Source organism: Medicago sativa, chromosome 3 (genome assembly GCF_051527215.1).
Source record: "Medicago sativa cultivar Bolivia chromosome 3, Bolivia_mono, whole genome shotgun sequence".
In the NCBI taxonomy this organism is placed as follows: Eukaryota; Viridiplantae; Streptophyta; class Magnoliopsida; order Fabales; family Fabaceae; genus Medicago; species Medicago sativa.
The window spans coordinates 62,028,005-62,036,069 of record NC_140751.1 but is presented as its reverse complement, the minus strand read 5'-3'; the positions used below and the strand labels follow the sequence as shown (position 1 = coordinate 62,036,069).

The 8,065-nt window shown below is 30.8% G+C and overlaps 3 long non-coding RNA genes across 3 annotated transcripts; 2 read left to right on the top strand and 1 right to left on the bottom strand.

Moving 5' to 3' along the window:
• The first annotated feature begins 202 nt into the window (after positions 1-202).
• On the top strand, positions 203-2,801 carry LOC146938939 (uncharacterized). Its single transcript, XR_015031453.1, has 3 exons — positions 203-1,927; positions 2,033-2,141; positions 2,374-2,801. It is a non-coding gene; the product is annotated as an uncharacterized LOC146938939 (long non-coding RNA).
• Positions 2,802-4,386: 1,585 nt separating this feature from the next.
• LOC146938938 (uncharacterized) lies at positions 4,387-5,838 on the bottom strand. Its single transcript, XR_015031452.1, has 2 exons — positions 5,395-5,838; positions 4,387-4,868 (listed from the first exon to the last, which is right to left on the bottom strand). It is a non-coding gene; the product is annotated as an uncharacterized LOC146938938 (long non-coding RNA).
• Positions 5,839-5,913: 75 nt separating this feature from the next.
• LOC146938937 (uncharacterized) lies at positions 5,914-6,756 on the top strand. Its single transcript, XR_015031451.1, has 3 exons — positions 5,914-6,059; positions 6,164-6,360; positions 6,509-6,756. It is a non-coding gene; the product is annotated as an uncharacterized LOC146938937 (long non-coding RNA).
• Positions 6,757-8,065: the final 1,309 nt, after the last annotated feature.

Below are 8,065 nucleotides of genomic sequence, written 5' to 3'. Positions count from 1 at the left end.
ATCATCCAATATTATTATATTCTTTTCGAGTTTTACCCTGTTTATCATGAAAGGTTATAAGAAATAAAAGGTAGTTGAAGGTTGATAAAAAAACTATTTCTATTAGATTGATTGTTTATGGAGTATTCTAATGGTACAAGGACAACATATATATATATCATGTACAAAACCTAGTGTTAATAGTGAGTTGTAACATAAAACAATTCAAAGATCAAAAATTGAAAAGAAATAATAACAAGATATATTAAATAAACATAATTCAAATTGTATTGAAAGAGGATTTCTTATATTAATTGGGGAATTAGTCACTTTAGTCCCTGAATGGGAGAGGATTCGTCACTTTAGTCCCTGAATGAAGAGAAATTGCAAAACAATCCCTGCATGGTCAATTTCAGGGACTAAAGTGACTAACCGAGTCTACATTCAGGGACTAAATTGACTAACGAAGTTTGCATTCAGGGACTAAATTGACTAACAAAGTCTACATTCAGGGACTATTTTGAAATTTATCTGCATTCAGGGACTAAAGTGACGAATCCCTTCCGATTCAGGGACTAAAGTGACTAATTCCCCTATATTAATTGGTTCAAACAATTCAATAGAGATTCATCATTCCAACCCTAATCTAGAAAGTTTAGATACTCTTGGTAAACTAATTCAGCGTAAAAATTAATAGAAATTAAGCATACAAAAAGTGAAGAGAATTGGCTTTAATCTTTTGCCCAAGTCTAAAAATCGCCATGTTTGGTTGCTTGGATCATACATATATTCCTCTAAGCCGTTAAGATTCAGAATCATTATTTCTGGGTGAAAAGTCGTATTTACAGGCGAAATTTCATTCTCTCACGCGCATGGCGTATGGGTGAACACATGCCTTACACCGGCCTAAATCACTTTTTATTTCCTTGTAGTATGGGCAGGGAGCATAGAAGTGTGCATAGTATGCACGAGCCCGAGAGCAACTTCCTTGATTGATCTTCAAGATGTGCGGGCCACGTCGTGCATGGGAAGTAAATTTCACTTGTTTTTTGCACTTTTCATGATCTTTTTACTTTTGATATATGCCTGGAGCTTGAGACAGAATTTTCCTAAGTTGTCTAGACTTCAATATCTTTGTGCTTGATTTTCATGCTTTTATAACTTCTACGAGGTGTCTTCTGATCGGATCAATCCACTGGCCTATACCAATAGACTATGTAGAGTTGTCTAGATAGAGAATTATAAGACACACAATAACTACAATAAAACATTACGAACTTCTTCCCCGAAACCATGAGTAATTTAATGTAAATCCTCTAGAAAAACATAAAATAAAGGGTAAAAAACTTAAATATATGTTATGACTAGGAGTCATCAGTTTTACTTATACTTTGATTTGGGTTTGTAGCAATAATCAATGCCATTGTATGGGGAAGTTCCAAAAGTTCAAAATTAACATATCTTTATTCAAAACCTACATGTTATTTACACACCTAACTTTGTCGCTCTTATGATTAATTTTACCTTTAGATTTATATTACTTAAACCTTCCAAGAAAGATTCATTATTCTTATGATGAACCTTGCCATCATCCAATATTATTATATTTTTTTCCGGCTTTTACCTTGTTTATCATGAATGGTTATAAGAAATAAAAGGTAATTGAAGGTTGATAAAAAAAAAACTATCTATTTTAGATTTGTTTATGGAGTGTTCTAAAGGGACACGCACACCATACAGGTTTACGTAAAAGACTTTTGATGATTTAACAAATTTTCATAAGTCTTTCTTGTATCTCCATACGTGCTAAATATTTAGCTATAAAACTATAATAAAATTTATGCTTTTTACATCAAAGGGAGAAAAGATATGACAAATTTTTTTAAGCTTGTTTACTTTTTGATCTTCTTTGTTTTCCTATTTTTTCTTGCTAGGGTTGTAAACTCTGGTATTCCCTTTCCCTATTTTAATTTCTCAAAGTTTTTGCACTACTTTATTCACAACCTTTTATACATTTTCATTAACACTCCTTACTTCTTTTTATACATTACAGATTATCCTTATCCTTGTCTTGTCGGCAAGAAAACTTGTCAACTAAATTGTCCTAAACCTTTGATCGGTGTTTGTAGTAATAATCAATGTCATTGCATAGGAAAGTTCAAGTTAAGTTCAAAATTATATATGTGTATATATATATTCTAAGCCTACCATTTGATATTCACACCTAACTTTATCGCTCTTATGATTACTTTCACATTTTGATTTATATTACTCAAGCCTCTTGATTTTTTCTGAACAGGCCTCGTGGATATTGGTTATATTATGCGAATTTTGTCATCTTTGTTTTCTTTTCAAATAAATGGAAAATAAAAATGTCTTTTTTTTTTTTTGAAGGATGGAGGAAGAGAATGTCACCACCTAGTTGTGAAAATCTACTTCTATAAATTAAGTTATAGGATAAAGACCTACGACAAGATCGGGAAGAATACTATGAATGACTTAAGTCGCAATTTTAGATTAAAAAAAGGAAAATGCTACTTCTCAAGAAAAATAGTTTCAAGAATTTTTCAAGACACAATTGACAAATTTTAATTGGATGATTTATTTGTCCACTTCCTATTTTTGAGCCACACCTCCTTGAATTGTGGCAAATAGTGCATTGTGATTGGCTACTCTTTATTCTTGAATAATTCTTGATGTTATTTTTCGAGAGATATAGCATTGCTCTTAAAAAAATTGTTGTATTTGAATTGCACTTAAAGTGTATTAATGCTATAAATTATTGAAGTTGCTGGTTAATGACATATATTTTGTTTCTAGCATTATTTTGTTTTAGTTTGAAGAAGCTAGCATAAGCATTTGTGATTATTGCATGCGTAGAGACTAGGGGTGTTCGCAGTGCGGTTTGGATCGGTTTTGAGGAAAAATGTCATCCGATCCAAAATAAAAATCATATGCGGTTCGGTTTGGTTTGGATGACTATTCTAAAAAAATCCATACCGACCCGATCCAAATATATGCGGTTTAATTTGGATCAATTTTTGGATATCCAAAATGAAAAATTTATTTTATTTTTATTTAATTTTTTTTATGAATATAATTTTTTTATTAATATTAATTAATATTATACAAACACAGTAAAATAATAGGTTTGATGCAAAATAAATTAAAAAATTAAAACTAGAGTATGAAAATTATCGATTAATTTTTAAACATATGAAGTAATAATAATATATATTAAATTAAAGCAATATATAAGATTAATAATCATCAAGCAACATAATAATTCAATATATAATACTAATAAAAAAAATAAATAAGTATTAATATTTACTTTTGTTGTTCGGTTCGGTTCGGTTCGGTTTGGCTTGGTTTTAAAAAAGTGATCCAAAATTTGATCCAATCATAACGGTTTTTACAAAACAAGATCCAATTGCGGTTTTCGATTTTCTTGGATCGAGTTACAGTTTTATTTTGGATCGGTTTGAATTTGAACACCTCTAGTAGAGACGTTAACCTTTAGCCTTCAAAAAGGAGTAATAATCTCCACATAAAGTGATTATAAGGCTTACTATGTAAGATTTATCTACCTCATTTGACTTCAAATTAAAATACAAGGCACTTAATTGTGTGCTGATAGATAGGGATTTGTATAAGAGAGGTGTCAATGGTGGTCTTCTAAAATGTGTAGGAAAGAATAAGTCTTTCAAGATCATGGGTTAAGTCTATGAAGGACTATGTGATTCCCTTAGGCTCGTTGTGGGATTAAATGGTTTGGTTATCGCCATGGTTCTGGAATAATTAGAATGTTTAAATGTGTGATCTTGAGAAGTTAAAAGTAAAATTCCATGTGTTCAACTAGAAACGAGTCAATATATGTGTTGTTTTGTTGTTCACATATATCATAGAAATTAACAACAATTTGCACCCCAATGATCTTAAAAGCATAGTTGTAAAACTCGGAGCGATAATCGACTAGGCAAGGGTATTGGGTCACTGAGTCAATGGTCGAACCACTGAGTCATTGGTCGAACTACAAGAAAGAATCAGATTAAATCGGTTGACTTGATTGCGTCACTCTGTCTTTATAATGAAAATCTCGTACTACATTGGATGATTGTGTTCGCTAAAAAATTTATTACACTTTTGAAAAGTCAAAAAATTAACCTAATTTCACAAGTTCATTTTTCAAAGTTAATGTATTCACTATGATACAATTACCAATCAAATACAAAAATTAATACCAAGCACAAAACTAATTTTCATAAAAAAAATTACGCTATTTAATTTTGACAAAAGAAATATGCTATTAATCACAACAATATTTACAAGCAAGTGTATTTTATTTTTTTGTTAAATTATAAGTTGAAAATGTGAATTTCAATGTTTTATATAAAAAAATGTGAATTATAGTGACCTTTGCAATTGAATTTCATATAACAAATAAGAAGTAGAATAGTAACAAATGAGAGTTGGCGTGGGGTTGGTGCATCCCACATTTTCATATAACAAAATGAAGTAAAATAGTACCATGTTGAAAATAAAATTTGTAACCTCTGCATTAGTCTTTGTCTCCATCATCCCTGTAGTCGAAGCGTCCAATAGCAAGCACGTCTGCACCTTCAAACTAGTAGGAAACATCTGCATGGTCTGCATCTTGTTAAACTTATGACCAAGACACCTCTTGAGAAGTAGTTTGAACCTTTCCCAAACATCGAGGAGAGATTCACCATTGTGTTGATCAAAGCTTGCAATATTTGGTGATCAGAAAGAAGCGATGAATCTTCTCTTCTTTTCATCCCAAGTAGAAACCTTACAATTGGGAAGCACGTTTAGCATATCCTTTACTCGCCCACTTAGTGGGGTATTGAAATAGTTGTAGTCTCTTGCTAGACTCAGAAACATTAGAAGGGTTTGTTATACGGAAAGTCTTTAGTAAATGTGGTATATGTGCATTGCAATCTTTAGATTCCTTTTTGGAAAATGGATTGTCCCTGAAAGATGTGAGAACTTAGTTTTTGTTATCGAATGTGATTGGATTTAATGGTTGGAATCCAAGAGAAAGATCTTCCAAGTTTTCTAGTATTCCATAGTCACCAAGAGAAATGCGTGGAACATCACCCATCTCGTCATTAGACAAGAAAGTACGTAAATAAATTGCATAAGTATCAACAGTCTTTGACAACGACGCCAAAAACTTGATGGATGGTACCAAATAACAAAAGTATTAAAGTGATAAGTTAAACTGCATCCACATGGGTTGTATATATTTCACGGATGGGGGGGGGGGGGGGGGGGGGGGGGGGGGGGGGGGGGGGGGGGGGGGGGGGGGTGGGCAATTGAAATTAAAAGAAAGTGAATTCGAAATGATGAAAACAATTATGCTTTGAGGTTAAAAATTCATGAGTAATTTACCGTAAATCCTCTAGAAAAACCTAAAACAAAGGTTAAAATAGTCAATAAAAAACTAAAATATATGTTATGGCTGTGCGTCGTCATCGGTTGTACTCATCCTTTGATTGGGATTTAATTTGTAGCAATAATCAATGTCATTGTATATGGGGAATTTCTAATTAAGTTCTAAATTAACTATATCTTTCTTTTAAGCCTACATATTATTTACACACCTAACTTTGTCGCTCTTATATATGATTAATTTTACCTTTTGATTTATATTTACTTGAACCTTCCATGAAAGGTTCATTATTCTTATGATGAACGTTGTCATCATCCAATATTATTATATTCTTTTCGCTTTTACCTTGTTTATCATGAAAGGCGATAAGAAATAGAAGGTAATGAAGGTTGATAAAAAAAACTATTTATTTTAGATTGTTTATGGAGTGTTCTAAAGGGACAAGCACAACATATGGGTTTATGTAAAAGACTTTTGATAATTAAACTAATTTTCATAAGTCTTTCTTGTATCTCCATTGCTAAAATAATTAGTTATAAATTATAAGATCTGTTAAATGTTTTTTACATCAAAAGGAGAAAAGATATGACTAAATTGCTCAAGCTTGTTTACTCTATGATCTTCTTTGTTTTCATATTTTTTCTTGTTAGGGCTGAAATCTATGGTAATCCCTTTCTCTATTTTGATTTCTCAGAGTTTTTGCTCTACTCTATACACAACTTTTTTATTCATTTTCATAACACTCTTTACTTCTATTATACAACACAGATTATTATTATTCTTGTCTTGTCGACTTTGAATATTATTGTCAACAACATTGTCCTGATGATATGATCGGCATTATACAACACAGATTATTATTATTCTTGTCTTGTCGACTTTGAATATTATTGTCAACAACATTGTCCTGATGATATGATCGGCATTTGTAGTAATCTTCAGTGTCATTGCATGAGGAAGTTCTAGTTAAGTTCAAAATTATATATAATATAATATATATATATATATATATATATATATATATATATATATATATATATATATATATATATGCAAGCTTGCCATTTGAATTTTGATTTATATTACTTAAACCTTCCGATTTTTTCTGAACAGGCCTCGTGGATATTAATTATGAATATATACTTCTATATGGAGAACAACAATGTCACCCACCTAATATACTTCTATAAATTAAGTTATAGGATAAAGACCTACGACAAGCAGGGAAGAAGGAATTGAACTATGAATGACTTAAGTCTTAATTTTAGATAAAAAATAGTTGTATTTGAATTACACTTAAAGGGTATTAATGTTATTTAAATTATTGAAGTTGCTGGTTAATGAAATACATTTTGTTTCTAGCCTTATTTTTATTTTAGTTTGATTTAAATTATTGAAGTTGCTGGTTAATGAAATACATTTTGTTTCTAGCCTTATTTTTATTTTAGTTTGAAGAAGCATAAGCATTAATTTGTGATTATTGCATGCGTAGAGACGTTAACCTTTAGCCTTTTAAAAAGGAAGTAATAATCTCCACATTAAAGTGATTATAAGGCTTACTATGTAAGATCTGTCTACCTCATTTGACTTCAAATTAAAATAGAAGGCACTTAATTGTGTGCTGATAGATAGGGATTTATATAAGACCATCCACAATGCAGCACCCCATTTGGGTGCTTAAACGGGTCACGATTGTACACATCATTCATTTTATAATTAATACGTAATAAGCACCCAATCTCTCCAACCCAGCACCTCAAAATAATTATTAATTGGCTCCCAGCAATAACTCTATATCATTACATTTTAACAATAATTTTTATACTCATTCATAATTATATAATTTTAAAATATTGAAATAATTTTATTATAAATTATTAAAAAAAAACAAACAAATTCAAAGAAGGAAAAAATAAAGTAATCAAGTACAGATTTTTCTTTAAGGAGTAATTGAACACAAGAAATGTCAACTAAAATTTCCAACGGCTATGCTACAAACAAATTCAAATTCAACTATTTTTTTTAGGTAATCAAATTCAACTATTATTTACAACTATTATATAATTATTTTTTAATATCAAAATAATACAATAATTAAATATATAAAAAAATAGAATTAATTATACATGTGGGACCCATGAGTAATAGGCCTATACAAGCACCCACCTTCATAAGCACCATATTCATTGGTGTCACAAAGGGGGTGCTTATTTACAACGGTGTTTAATAGGGGAAGGACTCCTCATTATAGATGGTCTAAGAGAGGTGTCAATGGTGGTCTTCTAAAATGTGTAAGAAAGAAAAAGTCTTTCAAGATCTTGGGTTAAGTCTATGAAGGACTCTGTGATTCCCTTAGGGTGTGTTTGGATTGAGGGTTTAGGAGGGGAAGGGAGGGGAGGGCTCGCTTTTATTTTTTAAATTACGAACAATGTAAAATGTTTTTTAAATGGTTGCTTTATCGCCATGGTTTCAGAATAAATAGAATGTTTAAATGTGTGATCTTGAGAAGTTAAAAGTAAAATTCCAAGTGTTCAACCAGAAACGAGTCAATATATGTGTTGTTTTGTTGCTCATATATATCATAGAAATTAACAACAATTTGCACCCCCAATGATCTTAAAAGTATAGTTTTAAAACTCGGAACAGTAATCGACTAGGTAAGGGTATTGG